The sequence below is a fragment of the Caretta caretta genome, chromosome 10, assembly GCF_965140235.1.
Source record: "Caretta caretta isolate rCarCar2 chromosome 10, rCarCar1.hap1, whole genome shotgun sequence".
Lineage (NCBI taxonomy): Eukaryota > Metazoa > Chordata > Testudines > Cheloniidae > Caretta > Caretta caretta.
The window spans coordinates 76,728,014-76,748,577 of NC_134215.1; the positions used below are offsets into that span (position 1 = coordinate 76,728,014).

Sequence of the window (20,564 nt, forward strand, 5' to 3'; positions counted from 1 at the left end):
TTAATGTACCCCAACATAGGAATCAGCATGCAGCCTTCTTGTCCGTGAGTAGCAGCCTAGGATTGAATGTCTTGTGCTGTGTGTGTGTGTGTGTATAATATATAAAATAAAGTGGCGTGCGTGCGTGCGCGCGCGCACACACTCTCTCTCTCTCTCTCTGTCTCTACTTGTTATGAGGTGGGGAAATTCCAAGAGTCGCTTTCCTTATTACACTTCCATGCTATATATAAAGAAAATATTCTCCATTGGAACATTTTGCATATACAAGCCTACTGTAATCATTTTCAGACTTGGTTGGTAGTGCAGTGCACACCTTGGAAGTCCATCACAGAAGGCACAGCCCAGTGTGATGGAAGGTGTCTCAAGTTTGCTTTAAGACTCTTCTGGGCTGTCCCAGAGACCAAAATAGTCCCAGATGTAACTTAGAACAGCTCCTAGAGCTGCTGTAAATTGAAGTAGCGTCACTAGTGCTGACTATATGTTCAGGTCAGAATGCATGTAGTGAAACCTCCTATGCCAGGGCTTGCAGGGGATGCAAACATAATACCATAGGAACTGTGCTGAGGAGATTCTTCCCTTGTTTCTTGAAGGCTGGTTATGACTCCCATATGCTGCTGGAGCGGGAGGCAGAATCCTTTCCAGAGCTCTGGAGAGGGGACAATGTAGGCCACAGTCAAAGATTTAGATAACAATGAACAACAATCCCTTCACATTTTGGTTTTTTTTGTCAGTCTGCTGCCTCGGTCAACATGTAGTTTGTGTGATGTTCTGATGGAGGCAACTTTTTAGTATTTATCCTTATTGTTCAGTTTTTGGCCCCATATCTTACACCACTGCAATCCTTTACACCGCCTCACTATAAAACACCATCCAGATTCTACAGTAACTATGGTATTCCTCTTCACCTGAGCCTTATTTCAGTATACAACCCTGACTCATTAACAACCAATTTACATGCTGAATGAGGCAGTGGTCTGGTAGGGGAAAAATGCAATGTGATATGCAGATGTTCAAAATGTTTCATTGATTACTTCTGGAATAGTGTTCAAGTTACATGTAAAAAGACCTATGTTGTAATAATCCTATGCAGTGATGTTGTAGCCATATTGGTCACAAGATATTGGAGAGAGAAGGTGGGTGAGGCAGTATGTTTTATTGGACCAACTTTTGTTGGTAAAAGAGACGAGCAGAAGAAGAGCTCTGTATGGCTCAAAAGCTTGTCTCGCCAACAGAAGTTGGTTCAATGAAAGATATTACCTTATCCACCTTGTCTCTGTAATAATTCTATGTATTTTCCCATGTAGCTTGTAACAGAGAGGCCTAAAATGCCCTATGTCCCAGAAAATTGAGGATTTGTCTATTATATTCCTGCTACTTTGAAAGACTAGCAGGCTGAACAGAGTGTACGCTTTATTTTCTCCTCTGCTGTCTGTCTTTCTCTACTTTATCTGCTACGTAAATATTTCTGGCTGCATTAAGTTGGGATTCAAAAGATGATCCACTTAGTTGCCCTTCTCTTGTGTTGAAGCTGGAGTTTGGTCACAGAACTGCCTCTCAGGGTTTTAGAGTTCTCTTTAAAAGAAGAGGGAGCTGGAAAGTCTTGTCAACTGAGCCTGAAAAAAGCACTGTGTGTATACTTAAACTCTTTTAATTGATTCATTTGCACTTTATTCATGAGAACAATAAGGAAAACACAGATAAAACTACAGATTTTTGCATCCTGAACTGGCTACAGAACTGAATTTTATCATTTCTCCTTACTACTACGCTGGGCATATTGTGTACTGAAAGTGTATATTCCAAAATTTGATACATATTCAGACTTCCATAACTGCTGGAAAACACTGTTTATCACACCATCTGTTCTTACTATATATGTAGATATAATATATAAAACCAAGCATCTAGGTACGGTTACATCTGTGTAATTTGTCTAACTCTCAGTGCTCTTAGGGTTGTACAGGTGTTAAATTTTCACACAGTCTAAAATTTAGTATTAAAGTATTGTTGATAAAGTCTAATGGCAAGTGTCAAAGTTGATGCTATTGAAAAACCATTCATAACATCCAGAGTTACCATGCATTCCCCTTTTAAACAGCCAAAAATGTTACAAATGACCACTGGAAGTATATAAATTCTTGTCAGTTGGCATCTCATGGTGGTAATGCTTTTTGTCCATTTGCATAATTTTTCATTTTACAAAAATGAATTATTGCAAAAATCAGTGTTAAATATTGACCATGTGTAAGCTAAATTTTACTAGAGTGGACTATTATAATTTGTATTGGATCAGATGGCATGACAAATCTGGCATTTCTAGAGAAGCAGTATCAGTTGTTTGGCACACTTCAATTTTATCTTGAAAAACCTAGCATGCTGTGCATTGAAAGCTTTTCACCCCTCAAAGTCACTGTACCGCTTCAGTTACTTTGGATCAGACTAGCTTCTTTGCCAACTATTGACAGTATTTTCCCTTTGCAAAAAGAAGAATCCATCAGTTTATAAAGTTATTTGCCTTTTAAAGTGACAGTAAGGTTTCGGATGGGGTTGACTGCCATGCATTGCAATTGTCTGATACATTGTTTTCTGTATTTTAATGCAGTAATGCAGTTTATAGCAGATCAAAATCTAAGACTTTCCTCACAGCATTTGTCAAGATGGATAAGTTTTTTTGAAATGATCAAAATACTAACGTAAAAATTTTATTGCGATATGGTGCTCAACAAATAGTGATTATTTAGCTTGTAACTGGTCAGGTTGTTCTGGACAAAATATGGAACAAATTACTTTTAAGTTGCGTGCTCTGTGTTTGTGATAGTTTTGTTGTATAGAGACATGCAGAGTTGAATCTCAGTTCTTGAAATATGGTGGGGAGATCGTTTTTTTTTTTTGGTTTTTTTTTAAAGGCATGATTCCTGTGTTCTTGTGCCAAAAACAACCAACCACCAGTAAGAGTAGCAGCAAAAGAAATCTTTAGCACAAGCTACATATGTATCTGTAAGTACAAATAGGACCCAGATTTATGACGCCATAATATTATTTTTTAAAACCACATCAAATGAATAATACTGGGATGATACCATTTGATTGCCCACTGACTGTGTGGCTTAAAAAAATCCACAACTTTTAACCAGATCAAGTTCTTAAGCATCCTAAAATAATAAAAATAGTAAGCATCTTTATGGTTTTCCTATAAATTTATTCTCAAAGCACTGCAGCATTCATGTTAGAATCCATGTTCTTTATTGAATTAAGTCAGTCACAACACTTCTCCACTCTGTTCAGTGCTTAAAGTGTGCTGAGTTGTGGACCTGGGAAATAGAACTGTTAAAATATGAGCCAGGTTGTTGGGGTTTGGGGGAGGCAGAAAGAAACCAGCAGCTCAGGGTGGCTCTACTCCCACTTCCATTCCTGTGAACAACAAAATGGCTCCTGCTTTTTCCCTGTCCCCTCTTCCTTCCTAAAGCACCTGGTCTGGGAAAAGGGACAGGGGACCCTGTTGCATCCTCCCCAGACCTGGGAGACAGATGTGAAGAACATTAGGAGTAGCAATAAGGATGAAGGGGGCAAAATTGTTTCGGGGATAGGATTGGTTTGAGGCTTCAGGGGCAGAATTAATTGCTGGGCAGGGGAATAGGCAGATATGGGAGTGATAGACCCTCCACTTTTTAGATGTCTTTAAGTACTGATTTTCTTTGCTGGTAAGTGGAGGGAGAACTATGCATATAACTCGCATATTACACCAAAGACTTCCCCGTCTGTGTTAATACTTGGCAAACAAGATACCTTATCTGGTCTAATAGTGTCATCATTCTGTGATGAAGTGACAAGAAATGCTATACACAGGCACACATTCCGCTTCTGTTTACGTACTAATTGCTGATAAATGTCTCTCTCTCTCTGGTGGAAAATCTACGCAGTGTTTTTTTGTTTTTTTTTTTTTTGGTGGGTGGCAAAGGCACTGCATAATCTCTGCAAAGGATTATTTGTGAGAAAATTGTGTTCTATTTGTATTAAGTTTTTCTCTGCAACTAAATTCTTATGAAGCAGAGAAGTTGTAACAACAGGTTTCAGAGTAGCAGCCGTGTTAGTCTGTATCCACAAAAAGAACAGGAGTACTTGTGGCACTTCAGAGACTAACCAGTTTATTAGAGCATAAGTTTTTGTGGGCTATAGAAGTTGTAATGTTTATGTGAATACTTAGTTTTAGAGTTAAAAAAAGTAGTAGTCAGCATTTCCAGGAATATAGATTTTAAGTAAATTAAAAAAAAATTAGGCAACAAACATTGTAATAGCTATACATTATAATAAAATAAAACTGCTAAAATTAAAACATAGAATTAATTTTCTTCATTTTGTAAGGTAAAGGTGAGATACTTTACATCTTGGTTCAAGGGATATTGGGTTCTTTGATAACACCAAACTAGTATTCATCTCTGCAGACTGATTAAGGAATAATCTGACAGCTTCTCAGTGAACTAATTGAGAGTATATTCCATAAATGCAATAGTTACTGGCCTATCTGCACCTCTCCGACCTTTCTGGCCTGTCTCAAGGCACGCAAAAGAGGAGTTGGCTTCTTGTTCTCACCTGACTTGAGGGTGAAATCTTGCAGTTCCTCCATTCCTAGACCAGGATCCAAGTACACTGTGTTGTGTGTACAATCCACTTATCACCCTACAGAACTGAGTGGGGTTTCCGGCACATACCTTATCTGACAGGTGATATTGACCAAAATCTTACTTAAATGTGTTATTTAATTGGCACAAAGCATTAGAGAAGAAGGGACTGTAAAATAACAAACAGGCTATGTGCCCATTTAGTCTAATCTAATCTTACACTTCACTAAAAGCTAAATTAGATAGGCTTTCCTCTCCAGGCTTATCTACATACACAGTGCTGTAGTCTGTACCAGAGGGTTCTAAATTTTAGTTAGCAGTAATATGTCACACCCTAATTGGCCCACATGGACCCTCCTGGCAAACACTGAGAAGTTTCCTAGTATGTATTAATGTAGTCCCCTTTTACAATGCTACATTAATGTGCACTATGAAACTTCTTAGTGCATGCCAGGAGGGTCCATGAAGGCCAATTAGGGTGTGACATACTAGTGTGACATGCCCTCAAATTACATCCCTCATCACTCGCCCCAAGGTGTCGGGGCTAAAAGCTTTTTTTTTTTTTTTTAATGAAACCTGAGAATCAACACAACTCTAGCATCTGGATATTTAAGAAAAGCTACAAATATCGTGAGACTCTTGATACGGTTGTGGTGAGTGACTAGACTTCTGTTGCTAATAGAGTTGTCAAATTATTTAAAAAATTAATCATGAGATTTAAAAATATCACAATTAGTCATAGTTTTCATCGCCCTGTTAAACAATAGTAGAATACTATTTATTTAAATATTTTTGGATGTTTCTACGTTTTCAAATATATTGATTTCAATTACAACACTGAATACAAAGTGTACAGTGCTCACTTTATTGTTTTTGATTACAAATATTTGCACTGTAAAAAAGATAAACAAAAGAAATAGTATTTTTCAGTTCACCTCATACAAGTATTACAGTGCAATCTCTTAATCCTGAAAGTGCAATTTACAAATGTAGAACTTTTTTTTACATAACTGCACTCAAAAATAAAACCATGTAAAACTTTAGTGCCTACAAGCCCACTCAGTCCTAATTCTTGTTCAGCCAATTGCTAAAAAAACAAGTTTGTTTACATTTACAGGAAATAATGCTGCCCGCTTCTTATTTACAGTGTCACCTTAAAGTGAGTGCAGTTGTTCACATGGCACTATTGTAGCTGGCATTGCAAGGCATTTATGTGCCAATATGCTAAACATTGGACTTGTAGGCTCTAAAGTTTTTTACATTGTTTTGGTTTTGAGTGCAAAATCTACATTTGTAAATTGCACTTTCACGATAGAGAATGCACTACAGTACTTGTATGAGGCAAATTGAAAAATCCTGTTTCTTTTGTTTATCTTTTTTACAGTGCAAATATTTGTAATTAAAAATATAAAATTAGCACTGTATGCTTTGTATTCTGTATTGTATTTGAAAATGTAGACAAACATTCAAAATATTTATAATACATTTAAATTGGTATTCTGTTATTAATAGTGTGATTAAAACTGCAATTAATTGTTTTGAGTTAATTGCTTGAGTTAACTGAGATTGACCGCCCTAGCTGCTGTTTCTTTTTCTTTTGCACTTACATTTTTTTGTAAGTGCCAGTTACATGTCTGTTGCAGTTCTAACTAATCACAATTTTATTTGATACTGTGCAGAGAGAAATGTAACATACATTTTCTGCTTTCAAAGAAGTGTAATAAGATTAAAGGTTTATATATATCAGACTTACCAAAACTCCACTGTGAATACAGTACTGACCAGTTTACAGTTTACTGACTAATGATGAGAAGCAGGAGTGGCAGAAGTGCCCTAAGAGAGTGAGTATGCGTGTGTGTGTGTGTGTGTGTCGGGGGGGTGGAGGGGGGGGCGGCACAGGTGCCTGAACTGTGATTCCCTGTGCTGCCCCTTGCCCTGAGACTCTGCTCCCACACTGCCTCTTTCCCCCCAAGACTGCCCCTGTTCTTCTCGCTCGCTTCTCTCCACCCCTTCCCCTGTTGCTTGCCCTTACAGCTAGTAAAAAGTGGGAAGACCCTGGCCTTCCCTTGTTCTGGCACCTCTGGTCAGAAGCAACATAAATATTTTATCTGTGGTTTTTAAATTTTGTGCTGTGGAAAAAGTTTTGTCAATCAGTAACAGGTTTGAAAACCTGGTGATTATATCAGTGCTCTTCTGTGATCACACCATTTGGCCTACAGTAGCAGGGTTCTACTTGTACTTGATCACAACATGCACATGAATGAAGACAGACACAGGGATGGATTTAAGCATCAAAGTGCAACTTTATTAACACTTGGGAGGAGTCCTATATGCCATCCTCCCACTTCTCTCCCTCCCGCCTCCTGTCTCTCACACCAGGCATTTAACTATGTGTAGTCAAGGTTACAAGGCTTGTACCATACAACTTATGGTAGACCCTCCTTAGTCTGCCCCTTGAATTCAACTCCTATGAATCCTCTGCTCTTGCAAGGTGGGAGGTAAAGGTTTCCAAAAAAGTCTTCGGACAGGGGTCCCTATCTCCCTTTTAGCTACAGTCTCAAAGACCAGTGAAATCCTGGGTCTCATTTACTACTGGAAGCTGGCCTTTTTAGCCTATATCTGCAGTGGAAACTGGCAGCAAATTGTGACCATCCAAAGAACCGTAAAAGCCTGGGAAGGGGTTTAGATTGATGTGGGGGAGGGAGGCATGCTGGCCAGCCCAACTCACCTGTTCCCCCCACACTTTGCTAATGGAAGTGGAGTGCCCAAGGAGGAGTTAGGGCCCAGCCCTGACATTTTCAGGCATGTGCTCTCCCCCTCTCCTTTGGGCTCTTCATTCCCCTGCCAGTCTGACTAACATAACTTTCTCTTTCTCTGCCCCTCCTTTTCCGTCGAGATGACGTGGGGGCATTTCCCACTGAACTCTTTGCAAGTCAGAGTTGTCAGATTTTGGTGCTCCATGTTGTTTTGTAGCTCCACTGACTGTATCCCTTCCCAGTTCTGGCATGGATGAGCAATCTGCAGAGGACCCTGATTTAGTTCCATTCAATATCAGAGCTGTTCCCAGTAGTTGGCTTTGTATGATGCATCTAAATTGTTTTAACTTAGTCCAGTAGTACAAAACTTCTAAGGCAATGGTAACTGGGGGGGGGGGGGGGGAGTAGGCAGAGCTACGTAACACTATGAAGGGAAGGGATGGGATGGATAAGAACAGTTTCTTGCACTAAGTTATGTAGCTGGAGTTAAATTTTGTTATGCGTCTATGCTGAATGGCAATGTCTGCATTTTAATTGTAGATAATTGAAGAGGTTTAGCCCAATATTTCAAAGTAAATGTATTAAAAGGATCTCCATATTTTGTGGAGGGAGAGGGGAAAGAAGCCGCTTTTTTTTTAATACAAAAAAATAGTGACTGTAATAAAGCAGCTGAACATGTCAAGCCCTAGTCACACTGTCTCTTCTAGGCTCTGTTTTTGCTGATGCAGGTGAAATTGAAGACTGGGGCATTGGTATCTCAGCTGTTGCCAGCTACCCATCATCATTCATTGCTTCAGCTGCTATAGTTCTTCAAACCAGCATGTAGAAGAGAGAAGGGAGTGCAGTGTCTCATTCTTTATTTCATAACATATTCACAACAGTTGAGCTTTATTGCAGGCCAGAGGATGTAGCTCTGAAAAGATTCTTGGTGTGTGTTTGTATAGAAACTCTGTATTTTCCACAGTATGCATCCGATGAAGTGAGCTGTAGCTCACGAAAGCTTATGCTCAAATAAATTGGTTAGTCTCTAAGGTGCCACAAGTACTCCTTTTCTTTTTGCAAATACAGAATAACACGGCTGTTACTCTGAAATCTGTATTTTATAATTGGCTGTGATTCATCTTCTAGTTACATGTTCATATGTTATCAGAAATCTTGGGATTTAAATATATGGATGGAGTAGATGAAGTATACTGTAAAAACACAATTGAAGCCTGGATTTTAGTGTACAGAAATAACTTTTCCTGCACGCTTGTGTGTACATATAATTTTTTCTTACACTTTGTGCGCATGTAATGCCATGTGGTAACTTCACTTCTGCTAAATTATCATCCAGTTTGTTTTTTCAGGTTGACTCAAATGGCACTTATTACTAAAGTAAAGACTATGGTAATTAAGAAATTTAAAACAAAACTTTGTATTTCTGCTAATAGTTTAGTTTGATCCAAGGTTGTTTGGGTATGTCAGTATGGATTCCAGTGTAGGTGCTTATATACTGTATGCACACAATCAGATTTTTTTTGAACTGCAGTGTCCTTTGGGGTTGTTCATGTGTCCTGTGCCTCCCATGTGAGGGCTTAAAGGGTGGAATGGCTGTAACCATTCCTTAGGTCTCTTTTACCGCCTGTTGGCAGCAAGATGAGGCTCAGCGAAAGCATCAGAGATCTTAGATTGGTTGGTTGTTTCACGTTTGGTGATTTCTGTCTTCACACTCTCTCTCTAAAGGAAGTTCCAAAGAAGGAAGAAAAAAATCAATTGACATTCCCACTCTGCACCCTCCACCCCTCCCGGTACAGTGGGGTGAAGCACTTTGTGTCAACTATCCCACTTTCTGATGAAGTCCAAACTCTCAGGGTTCAGACCATGCCTGTCCTGCAATGGACTGATCCCTCCCCATCCCCCAGGGATGGACACAGCAGAAGCCTCTTCTGCCTAAGAGAGAGCCACATTCCCAGGTAATTTGTCTGTGTGCAGGTCCTTCACTGCTAGGATCCACAGGTTCAGGGACACGCAGTTCAATTTACATCTACTTGAGCAGTCCCTGTGGGTCACTTCAGACTGTGACAAAGTTCCTCCTCTACCTTGGTGGGTCTTGTGCTTATTGGCAGATTTGCTCGCCTTGGAGCTTCACGGCAGCCCTCAGTTGGGCCGTTTTCGTGAACCCACATTCCAGGTCAGCTCCTCCTATGTCTGACCAGGAGTTGGGAGGTTTGGGGGGAACCCAAGTCCGCCCTCTACTCCGGGTTTCAGCCCAGGGCCCTGTGGAATGCAGCTGTCTAGAGTGCCTCCTGGAACGGCTGTGTGACAGCTACAACTCCCTGGGCTACTTCCCAGTGGCCTTCTCCCAACACCTTCTTTATCCTCACCACAGGACCTTCCTCCTGGTGTCTGATAATGCTTGTGCTCCTCAGTCGTCCAACAGTCTGCGTTCTCACTCTCAGCTCCTAGGGCCTCTTGCTCCCAGCTCCTTACACGTGCACCACAAACTGAAGTGAGCTCCTTTTTAAACTCAGGTCCCCTGATTAGCCAGCCTTAATTGATTCTAGCGGCTTCTTGATTAGAACACTTGGAGCCAATCAGCCTGTCTTAATTGTCTCCAGAAGGTTCCTGATTGTTCTGGAACCTTCCCCGTTACCTTACCCACGGAAAAGGGACCTACTTAACCTGGGGCTAATATCTGCCTTCTGTTACTCTCCTGTAGCCATCTGGCCCGACCCTGTCACAAGACTCAGTTGTTGGTTACAACCAGAGTGAGACCAGGTAAGCTAGCATCAATCAGCGCTTCTTTGAGTACTCTTCATACTCTGGCAATGTCCTCTCCACAGCCCAATCCTAGAGTAAGCACTGATGATATTGACCATTTAAATATCTGTGAAGTCCGTAGTGCCTAGGCACAGCTTCGGTGCTGGTAGTTCTGGCTCTGACCATGCCAGCTCCCCTCCTGACCGCCCAAGCTCAAGCTCTAAAGCTGGTACCTGTGCCTGCCCATAAATGGGATACGGATTCTTGTAGCCATTGTGAGTATATGTGTACCTTTGAGACCAAGGGGAACTCCCAGAGAGAGAGAGAGAGAGAGAGAGACTAGACAGCATTATAAGGACAAAGCACCTAAGAAATCAGGCATGACAAGAAGCCAGACACTGAATTTGATACTGATGCCCATGTCTAAGAGGCATCCATATCACACCCAGCATCATAGAAGCAGCCAGCATGGGACCTGTTATGAATTCTGTACCATCCCTCGATGCTACACTTCAGAAAGATGTATTCCTTCTTCCCTCCTCTCTGGCATCAAGCAGGGAACCCTCTCCCCTGCCACTGACTAAAGAACCCAATGAGGTTGTCAGGGAGCCCCTCTTCAGAGTGCCAACCCAACGAGCATGGAGCAGTGACTGGCACTGGGGCAGCCAGCCACAACCTGGCCAATACTGATAGACTATAACAACTTGTCCATACTGGCCTTATTGGGGACAGTACTCCCATATGTCAAGGAGCAGATCACCTTCCCACATGTCCAGAAAAAAGAAACAATCACACTTCCTGGTGGCTTTGTTGGCTAGACTAGCCATACTAGAACAGGAGATGATAGAGAGACAATGACCCCCCCCCCATCTTCCCTAAGAAATACTCCTAATCAAAGTAGCATCACCAGCATCCACCCTGTCAAGAGATGACTTTAGAGCAGTGGTCTCCAAATTTTTTACCTTATGCCCCCTCTTGCCCTAGTCCTTGTCTCCCCAACCCCCATAGCTGGGGCCGTGAGCAAGGCTGCAGCTCCAGGAGGGGGGGACATGGACCGGGCTAAGGGAGCCAAGGCTGGGGCCATGGCTGGGGGTGGGGCCAAGGCGGGGGCCTCCCAGCATAGTGCTGGGTGGTGTTCCCTTCCCTCCTGGCCCGGGCCCCAACGGCGCCCCCCTAGAACATTCCTCCATGCCCCTCTGGGGGCTTACCCCACAGTTTGGGAACCTCTGCTTTAAAGTTTTCAGGACCTCATGTCCTTAATTGCAGAGACCCTGAACATTGAGACTCCTTTTATACCAGATAAGTTTCATTTGATATTCTGAGTACAATGTCCTCAGTCAGAATCACTTTTCCAATTAATGAAGGGATCCTAGAACCAACCAAAGGGCTACTGAAAACCTCAGACACTATTTCGTTCCTCCTCCAAATACTTGGAGAAAAGGCATTGGGTGCTGCCGAAAGGTTTTGAGAACTTGTAGTCCCATCCAAACCCAGAGTTCTGCATTGTATCTGTAGCACAAGGGAAGTCAAAGTCCAATAAGGGCACTCCTAAGACGTTAGACTTGTGTGTTCAAAGCCCTCTTTTCAGCTTTGGTTGGTGAACTACCAAGTACAGTTGCAGTACAGAAGTACAGTTACTTCTTGTGGGAGAGAGTAACCCACTTGCAAAAGTTCAGCAGGAGGGCAGGGATGAAATGAAAAACCTCATCAGGGAACGGGGAAGCTGGTCAAGAAAACATCACTGCAGATGCATGGGTGCTGTGATATGGCTGCAAGGTTGATGGCCATGGCCTTTACCAAGACAAGCCTTGTGGCTGCAGGCATCTGGCATATCACATGAAGCAGAGGCCACAGTAAAGGACTTGCTTTTTCAGGGAATGGAGTTCTTCAGCCAGAATACAAATGAAGTGCTCCAGTCCCTCAAGGATTCAAGGGCCATATTAAGGTCCTTTGGGATTTACATACTATTTCCCTGCAGAATGTCTTGTATCAACCCCAGCTAGAGCAGAGAATACCTTATTCCCAGACCAAGAGCCAGAATATCAACAGCAGAAGAGTGCTAGGTACTCCAGGCCAACCCAGCTCCTTCTCCGAGGCATCAAATTTGATAAGAGTATCAAGTGCCACAGCAGAGCCCATCTAAAGCCCATCCTTCAGGAATCACCTTGCTTCATTCCATCAGGCCTGGGTTGCTATCACACCCAACAAAGGAGCATTAGACATCATTACCCATGGCTACCCTTTAGACTTCCATTCCACCTACCTGCCCTTCTTTCCCATCCCTTTTCAGGGACTCTTCTCACAAGAGCCTGTTAAAGCAATGAGGCTTTCTCATTTGTTTATCTGAGAGCCGTAGAAGAGATACCGTGGGAATGATGAATAGAGGAAGAGCTTTCTACTCCTTACTTCTTTCTCCAGAAGAGGAAAAGGGGGTCTTGATCCTATCCTAGACCTGAGGAGACTGAACAAATACATATTTTGCTTCAGATTCAGGAAGGTAATACTTAATCTCAGTCATTCCATCTTTCCAGGCTGAAGATTTAATTTGTGTCTCACTACTTGCAAGATGCGTACTTTCCTATATCCTTCTATCTGACCTGCAAGGAGTACCTAAGATTCACAGTGGGACCCAACCATTGCCAATACAAGGCACTGCCATATGAACTCTCCACAGCACGGGGAGTCTTCGCAAAATGCCTAGCAATGGTAGCAACACACCCCAGACGAAAAAGGCATTCATGTTTACCATTGAACCAGAGATTGGCTGATTAAGGGCAGATCCCAACCGAAGGCTGCGGCACACCTGAAATGTGCCTTCTTCCTGTTCTTTCAGCTGGGTCTACTAGTGAACTACAAAAAATACTTCCTTCCCCCCTTTACAAAAAATGGCATTACAGACAACAGAGCTTATGGGAGTCCTGATCAACTCCAGTTTGGCAAGAGCATACCTCCCTGAAAACAGGTTCCTGTTACAGCAGTCATTGCTTTGCAGGGTAGAATCAAACCAGAGTAAGACTGTGTGGATGTTTCTGGGGTTGCTTGGCCATATGTTTGTGTGTGTGTGTGTACGTGACACCACTTGCCAGACTTCACCTATGGTCACTCCAACACTGTCTCAGTTTGATCTGTTCCCCAGCAATGCACCAGGTGAACAAGAAGGTGGTGATCCCACCATGCGTTGCCACACAATTTAGCTGCTAGAAGAAGCCTGGAAATGTGTGTGGAGGGGTACCATTTTCTGCCCCATCCCTGATAAAAACTTTTAGTTATGGGTGGATCAGGTTCAGGTTGGGGAGCCCACCTGGACTATCTACAAATGCAAGAGGCATAGGGCTCCACATCAGTATTCTGGAGCTCAGAACTATTAGGCCAGCCTGCATAATATTCCTACCTGTTCTTCAAAACTCTACAGTGCAGTCTTATGCAGTGGTTCTCAAACTTTTGTACTGGTGACCCCTTTTACATTGTAAGCCTCTGTGTGTGACCTTCCCCCCTTTTAAATTAAAAACACTTTTTTACATATTTAACACCATCATAAATGCTGGAGGCAAAGCAGGGTTTGGGGTGGAGGCTGACAGCTTGCGATCATATTTTAACCTCATGGTCCTGACCCCCCAGTTTGAGAACCCCTGGTCTTATGTGCATCACAGAGATGTCATCTACATAAGTGTGCACCTTCTCGCTTATTTCTCTCTCCTCTGTCTGGGAGCCATCAGGCTCTGGACGTGGTGTTACCAACACAGGATGACCTCTGATGGCTCTTCACCTCCTGGATGTCAGCAAAAACCTGGTGGATTTCCTAAGTAGTCAGTTACCTCTCTGGAATCGTCATTGTGGAAATCCATCATAAAGCCAATATTCCTACTTTGGGGGACCCCAGTAATAGACCTGGTTGCCTCCAGTGTCAATGCCAAGTACTTGAACTCTTGTTCCAGAGGTGGTAAAAGTCTGGGCTCATTACTGGACACCTTCTTTTTGCAGTGGTTTCAGGGCCTCTCAAGGCCTTTCCACTGATTCCCCGAGATGATTTCCAAAATCATGTGACAAGCCTTTGATCTTTCTCGTAGCTCCATACTGGCCAAGGCACCTTTTGGCCAATGGATCTACTACTTCTCCCTACAGTGTCCAGACCTGATCTCACAACACCATGGCCAGCCAGATACTCCATCCAGACTTGAAGTTAGTGAACCTGATAGCATGATTGTTGGCTGGTTGAGTGCCACAGATGGAGATTGCTTCCTGCAGGTCCAGAAAACTCGGATAGGTGCTTTCCTGCTCTGCATCAGAGTAACATATTCATCTGAATGGAAAAGTTCTCGATATGGACAGCCCATCATGGTCTGGTCCAGGCCTCATTGCTACAGATCCTTGTCTACTTATTGCATTTAAAACAGGCTGGCCTCTTATTTAGCTCTATTAAGATCCATTTCATGGTGATTTCAACTTGTCATCCACCTGTACAATTATGTTTGGTCTTCTCTCACCTTATAGTATCAAAGTTTTTTAAAGGGCTGTTACACACCCACCAGTCAGAGGTCCCTGCCTGAGACCTCAATCTATTTCTTCTGAGACCTTTAGAGCTTCCATTCAAATCTCTGTCAAATTGCCCCCGTAACACCTCCTTCTGAATACAGTGTTCCTAGTGGTTATTAGGACAGCCTGGAAAGTGAGTGCACTTCAGGTGCCTATAATTAACAACATTCCATAGGGACAAAACTGTTGCAATCTCACCTGAGGTTCATTCCTAAGGTGGTCTCTGAATTTCACCTGAACTAGTCAATCAAGCTGCCTGTTGTCTTCCTACAGCCACACTCTGCACAAGGAGAAAATAAATTATATACACTAGATGTATCCAGGACTTGGCTTTATTACGTTAATGACCAAATTGTTCAGCCTATTGCCCCGTCTATTTATAACTCTGTCCAGGTGTTCTGAAGTTCAAAGCATCTTCTTACATTGTGTATCCATTTCAATATCCTCTGTATTTTGCTTTGCTGTCAGTTAGCTAGTGTATCTGTCATACCAAACATCAAGGTTCACTCCACCAGAATTCAAGTGATATAGTCAGCCTGTTTCAGAAATGTGCCAGTTTCCAAGATCTGCAAGGCGAGAATGTGGTGTAATTTGCTCGCTTTTGTCAAGCATTATGTGTTGGATTTAGTGGCTAGAGCAGATGCCAAATTTGGAAGAACGGTACTTCAACTTCTGTTCAGTTGATGCGGCTGAAATTCCTCATTCTCATTCTGAGAGGATGCTGCTTAGTCACCTACAGTGGGATCCATACTGACACATACTCAAAGAACAAACAGTAACTGTAGTTCTTCGAAATATTATAATCCCTGTGGATCTCACACCAGCCCATCCTCTATCCTTGCTTTCAGAGGTCTCAGCTACCACGGACTTCAAATGGTGAGGGAACTGAGGGAGGTTCACAGCCATTCCTCCCTTCATGCTCTCACTAGGGAGCAGGAGAAGGCATGGAGTGCATGCACAGTTCTGATGGATTTTACTATTCAAAAAAAATCTGAACTCTCTCACATGAGCCACATACATATCTACAGTGGGATCCACATTGTCTACAACATCTCAAAAAAACCACAGTTATTGTAGGGTAAGTAGCTATTCTTTTCCCACATAATATACACTTAAGATTAGCGTAGTAGTTATACAGACTGTTCTCTTGGGCCTGGAATAAAATTTAAAATAATATGACAGGTCTCCTTAAAATGGAGATTACAGCTAGTGTGGAATCATACTCTGTGCTCAGTTTCTTTGATGGACTTATTAGATCAAAAGTAAAGTGTTCTGCTCTTTCATTGGAATTATCATCTGGAAGATTCATTTGTTTCATGTAATCAAGAGAGAGTTTATGAAAGTTAATTTTAATGTTCTTGAATGCCAAGATGTGTAGACTTTTAGCAGAAAGAATTTTGTAAGAACTTTTTAATGATGATGAAGTTATGTTAATAATGTTAAACAAGTGGTAATGGCTAACTATCATGGATTTTTTTTTTCTGAATTGCAGCACAAAAACAATTCACCCCTTCTTTCCCCCCTTAGGGTCTAAGAACGTCTTTAATTTGCAAGATTTTAAAATAAACCTTTAGAGGTTTTTTTCAGACGAATGAAATGCTTGCTTATTTTTCTCTTCTTCAACTAGCTGTTGTAAACTGTTAATATGTATTCCCCCTGCCTTTTCTCCTTTCCCTTAACTTTGTGGGGGTGTATTAGAAGTTACAATTAAGAGTACAGAAGAACTTCAAATATTCATCTGTAACTATATTTAGCAAAACGAGTTGAAGTTACTTTTTCCTTGTTATATTGAAATAAACCCTTGTTTAAATAAAGCATTTTAAAATTGAAGTTGTCCATAGCAAAACACAAATATTTTAAATAAAATATGTCACTGTATATGCCCTAATGGGTGCAATAAAAGAGGCTAGTTAAGAGTTGCTTCTCAGATAAGTTCATAAGAATAATATTGCTTCTAAATGATGAAATTTAAGAGAAGGAAATTAGAAGCATCTCTTGCAGTATTGTTAATAGGAATATCCTTAGTTATTGATGCAAAGATGGATATTTAAAGTGATGTCACAGAAATCAGTTTGAGAGAGATTCCTATAATAATGGGTAATCTCATAGGCCCCACATTCTGTAAATACACGTGTACTTAAGTTTACTACCATAAGTAATACCATTGAAATCAATGAGACTATTCACTGTCGTATAGTTGAGCATGTGTAAGTATTTGTATGATTGAGCCCAGAGTTTGTTCTTTCAGAGTAGTTTTTATACGAAGATCTCAAAACACATGACAAGATTACTGCAATTTAGGTATCCCCATTTTTATGGATGGGTTGAAATGACTTGCTTAATGTCACACGGGAAATTGGAGTTGTAAGATGTATCAGAGTTTCCAGCCAGGTTTCCAGACCTGTGCCCTAACTATCAGAGCTCACGAAAGCTCATGCTCAAATAAATTGGTTAGTCTCTAAGGTGCCACAAGTACTCCTTTTCTTTTTATCAGACATCAAGTTGTCATGAAGAGAAAAAATGTTTATTGGAAGTTGAGATGTTCTGAGATACTTAATTAAATTATCTGGGAAGAAGAATCCACTTTAAAAGGGGATATCCAATTCACCTATCTTTTAGTCAGAATTTTTATTAACTTTTACATGAAGTTCGAACAAAATTATTTTTGTAGATATAAACCCCACAACAATATTAAATTAATTCCTGTTACTATAAAACTTAATTGTTTGAAAGAGACACATTTGTAGAATGCATTCTTTAAGAAAGGAAAAAGTACATCATATATAGTTAGTTTCTGGTTATAAACCTATTCATGTTACAAATCATTTTCATTAAAATCAAATTGATTATGCTCTTGCTACACAATTCATTCAAAATGTGGTTAAAAGCAGTTTTGAGTTTAATCAGAGGACCACCTCCAATCTTTAGAAACATGCATGAATATTGTATTCAGAATTAAAAACTTACTCGGTAAGATATTCTTTTAAAGTACAACTTTCAATTGTGTATAAATTTCAGTAAATTGAGCTTCAAAATGTTAAATTTCTGTCAGCAAATTCTAGTTCTGAAAGAGAGATCAGAAACTTCCCACCCCCATAAATTTTAGGGGAAAAAATTATAATCTGTTTCTTAACTGAAGCCAGGTTTCTAAATGTGACTAAATACTTACACTTTATACAGAAATGGAGACTTTCTTTTTAACAGAGGTTATTCAGTCAGTTTTCCTTCTGATGTTTGCTTGTATTCATAAAATAGATCAGATCTATACAAACTGTCAAAATTGCTTTCTCTATAAGACAATCAAATTGAAAAGTTTTACACCAGGCTGCAACACCAAAAATATGTCATTTAGTAACCTAAACAAGTCAGTTAAATCATCAAAAACAATGGCCTTAGAAATGCTGCTAGCCTGTGGCATCTTCTTTTCCCTCTGCTGGTTCTTACAGATGCTGGCCTGTGGTCACCCCACCCAGCCTTTCATAGCTCTATGCTACATGGTTTCTAATCCATTTACTAGTCTTTTAGTCACCTTTCAGATGTATGGGTAATTCCATTACTTATTGCTTTTACCTGATTGGAGCATGTCAGTTGCGCCTCAGTTTTAGAAAATTGCTTTTAAAAATCATGAGTGGTACATGTATTTAATCTATCTGTGTGTTAAATAATACCATGCTATGAAAATATTTGACCTTGAAACAAACCCTTTATTGGTAAAGTGAATAAAAATATATTGTGTTTGTCATTTACACCGTTTGACAAATAGCAACTTTATTTAACCTAACTGTTTCTAGCATCTAGTACTTTTAGTAAATTGTAGTTCTTTATATCTTTGGTTTTAAATAGATAGAACTCTGGGTCAAAGTGATCTCATGTGATAAATGTAGTCATTTAAAACAAATAATTGAACCCTATCAGTCAAGGTTTTCCCATATAAAAGATTATACAGTGTTTTTTTCCTTTTGTATTAAAGTTAAAGTTTGTAAAATGGATATATAATTTTCATGTTCCTCCTGCATTTAATTTACATGACTTGCTCAGAGACACTTTCTCATACAAGTTCAAAGTGAGGAAAAGAGTTGAACTAAAAAGTTGAATGTTTTTTTACTTTCTAAAAACTTAGTTCAAACATGCTAAGGCAGAAAAGGAAGCTAACATTTTATGTATGACTTTGAAGGAAAGATTGGAGTACTGCAATAGATCAGTGACTAAGTCCAGATGAAAGAATATAGGGGGAACTGGAAATTCATTCTAGATCTTGCAAGTGAAGTGCTAATGACGGCCTGAATGTCAGTGTCATCTTAAGTAGAGCACTTAGGATGTGGTTGTTGCTGTATAAGACACCAAGGAAGGCACAGCTTCTGTCCAGATTATTTTAAGTATTAACTATCTTTTTTAACTGTAATTTTAATTAGAAAAATTGTTTAATACTTTTGAGTTATTTAAGAAATAACTCTTGGCAATACAACAGAGTTAGTATAAATACATTTAGAAGCTTTTTGAACTGCTCTGCATAGAAATAACTCCCTAAACCAGGGGTGGGCAAACTTTTTTTGGCCTGAGGGCCACATCGGAGTGCGAAACTCGTATGGAGGGCCGGGTAGGGAAGGTGGTGCGCCCCCCCCACCCCCAAACAACCAGGCCTCCGCCCCCTCCCACTTCCCGCCCCCTGACTGCCCCCCTCAGAACCCCCGACCTATTCAACCCCCCCGACTGCCCCCGGGATCCCACCCCCTATCCACCCCCCCACCAACAGGCCCCCCGGGACTTCCATGCCCTATCCAACCCCCCTGTTCCCGGACCGCTCCACCTCATCCAACCGCTCCCTGTCCCCTGACTGCCCCCTGGGACCCCTGCCCAACAGTTGCACCGCTGCGCATGTGTCACCGCCGCTCCCTCCAGAGTGGCAGGAACTCGCAGCCCTGCTGCCCACACGGCAGCACAGAAAGGAGGACAGCGGGGGAGGGGCCAGGGGCTAGCCTCCCCGGCCGGGGGCTCAGGCTGGGTAGGATGGTCCCGTGGGCCATAGTTTGCCTACCTCTGCCGTAAACTCATCAACATGGCCCCTATTCTTGTCATATTAAGTCCCTTTCAAAACTTAATCCTGCTATATTTTTGGGGGGTGAGTTTAGTTGATTTATATATAAATTGTCTATAGTTGTTCCACTTCTAATCTACTTGTTTATCTGGCTGTAGATTGTAAGGTCCTCTGAGCAGACAATGTCTGAGTTTGTACATAGTAGATACAAAACAATAAAAAAGTATAAATATAGCAGAAATGGTGTGCATTTTACTTAGCTATTAAATGACTAAAAATGTAAAAGACAAGAAAAAAAGCTGCTGGAATTCCTCTAGTCACATTTTTTGTCTTATTTTCTTTTAAGTCTAGACTTTTAAATGTAGTGATATTTTTTATTTTTCCATTCATTGTTTTGAGGTTTGAGCTCCAGCATGAACATCTAGATTTTAAAAGAAGAAATTGTTTTGTACAGTGGTTAATGTAGCCACAGAAGAAAAATCTTACCACTCATCTTTTGTTAGGAACCTGTAGGCGTCTTCATGGTTTGCTAAATGTCTCACTGTGGTGTGAAGACTGTTTCAGCATTATGTTGTTGTCTGTTGGTTTATAGAATTCACATCTAAATAGTATGACTGTCTCGTGTCATTTAACCAGGCTCTGAATACATTTTCAAGTAAACTGTTTGGATTACTGTGGTTGGTGGTTTTTTTAGGAGTGGTTTTTTTGCCCCCGAAATCTGTAGCCCTTGAAATCTGCTCTGAACTTTTATGATTACAAGAGCATCAATTCATAAGAGTGTATTACCCTTGGTAAACTGCAATACACAATCGCAACAGTATGCACAATTTAGACAATACAGAATGAGTGGTTTTACTCTTGATATTTGAACTTCCGGTT

At 40.9% G+C, this 20,564-nt stretch overlaps 1 protein-coding gene across 7 annotated transcripts in view; it reads left to right on the forward strand.

The window, feature by feature from the left end:
• MEF2A (myocyte enhancer factor 2A) overlaps positions 1 to 20,564 on the forward strand; it is a 161,104-nt gene that overhangs the window by 21,135 nt on the left and 119,405 nt on the right. The window contains exon 2 of one of the 7 annotated variants that reach the window (XM_048866040.2): positions 15,499 to 15,728. The exons of the other annotated variants lie outside the window; for them this stretch is intronic. The gene's annotated coding sequence lies outside the window, so the exon portion shown is untranslated. The remainder of the gene's footprint in view (positions 1 to 15,498; positions 15,729 to 20,564) is intronic. 7 annotated transcript variants of the gene reach the window in all.